Source organism: Orycteropus afer, unplaced genomic scaffold, assembly GCF_000298275.1.
Source record: "Orycteropus afer afer isolate SDZICR_OR568_19922 unplaced genomic scaffold, OryAfe1.0 scaffold00507, whole genome shotgun sequence".
Taxonomy (NCBI): domain Eukaryota; kingdom Metazoa; phylum Chordata; class Mammalia; order Tubulidentata; family Orycteropodidae; genus Orycteropus; species Orycteropus afer.
This window is the reverse complement of record NW_006922094.1, coordinates 1,502,979-1,504,654: the sequence shown is the minus strand read 5'-3', so window position 1 is coordinate 1,504,654 and position 1,676 is coordinate 1,502,979.

Here is a 1,676-nt window from a genome sequence, read left to right as displayed (position 1 = left end):
TTTTGGTTTGTAGTTGTACTCATTTGTCAGTTGATGTCTCTGGTTCCCTGTTTACAATCTTGTAGGCTTATTTACTTTGGATACTTCCATAGCTGGGTTAGTTTCTGGGTTATGTCATCATGTCAGTTGACATGTTGGCTGTTGTTGCTTCTCTGTCCAAAGGACTCCCTTTAGCATCTCTTGTAATGTTGGTCTGGTTTCAACAAATTCCCTTGATTTCTGCTTATCTGGAAATACCCTAATTACACCATCATATTTGAGGGGTAATTTTTCTGGGTACATAATTCTTGGTTGGAAATTTTTCTTTTTTCAGGGTTTTATATATACCATCCCATTGTCTTCTCACCTGCATGGTTTCTGCTGAGAAATCCAAGCTTAGTCTTTTGGTTGCCCCTTGTAGGAAACTTTTCTTTTCTCCTGTGCTACTTTCTGTCTTTGTCTTTGATTTTGGTGAGTTTGATGATGATATGTCTTGGTGATTTTCTTTTGGGGTGCAGTGTAGTAAATTACCTGGTGTGGCTTTTCTAGCCATAAGTCTTTGTGAACTCCATGGTGAAATTTACCCTGAGCAGCTCAGTGGCTCCTGATCATTAAAGTTGTCCACCTGGGGTATTTCTGTTGGGAGTGGCACAAAGCAATGTTCTGGGAAGTTCGTGCTCTCTCTCAGGTGCTTAGAATTCTGATGTTATGATTGGCTAGTTTGGCCACTGTGCCAGGCTCAAAAGGCGGCTTCTTAGAGGCAGAACTCTCTCTGACTGCTGGCTGAGAGGGATGTCCTGCTGAAAGAGACACACGCTCCCGAGAGACATGCGCTGCTGGGAAAGAGACACAAGAGACATGTATTGCTGAGAGAGACACCGAGGGACATGCACTGCTGGGAGAGAGACTGTGAGAGATTGTTGACTGAGAGACTGCTGGCTGAGAGAGACTGAATATTTTTCCTGAACTTGAATTGTAGCCTGGTGCTTCCCTAATAAACCCCATAATCTGTGAGTTCTGTGTGGCCACTGCAGTGAATTATCAAACCCAGTAGAAATGTGGTGGGTGCTGTGGGGGGAATGGTTGGTGTCAAGGTTGGTGAAAGGGCTGGAGAGAGGCAGCATGTCTGGCCTCACAGTAATGGGCCTTGGGCTACTGATGGTGATTCTGTCTTCCTCTTGTGCAGTTAGAGGAGGTCAGGAGATGTGGCCTCCTTGCCTTTTTAGCATGGGGTCTATCCTGTTTGGGGTTTGTCGAACTTCTTGAATGGATATATTCTCATTTTTCATCATACCAGGAAAATTCTCTTCCAACAAATCTTCAACAGTTTTTTCTGTGGTTTTGTCTCTTCCTGTTCTGGAATAATGATGACACGTAGGTTATTCCTTTTGATGGTATCTCACATGAACCTTAGGCTTTCTTCATTTTGTTTTAATCTTTTTTCTTATTTATCCCTTTCCAAAGAAGTGTTCAGGTATTTGCCTTCAATCTCCCTAATTCTGTCTTCCATTGATTCAATTCTGCTCCTTTGCACATTCAATGTCTTATCTAGATCTGAAAATTTAGTATTAATTTAGTATTATTAGAATTTCTGTGTATAGATTTTGTATCATTTCTAATTTTTCATTTATTTTGTCATTTTGTTCTTGTATTGTCTTTTGAAATTGTTCTAGGGTTTTCTCTGTGTTTTCCTTGAT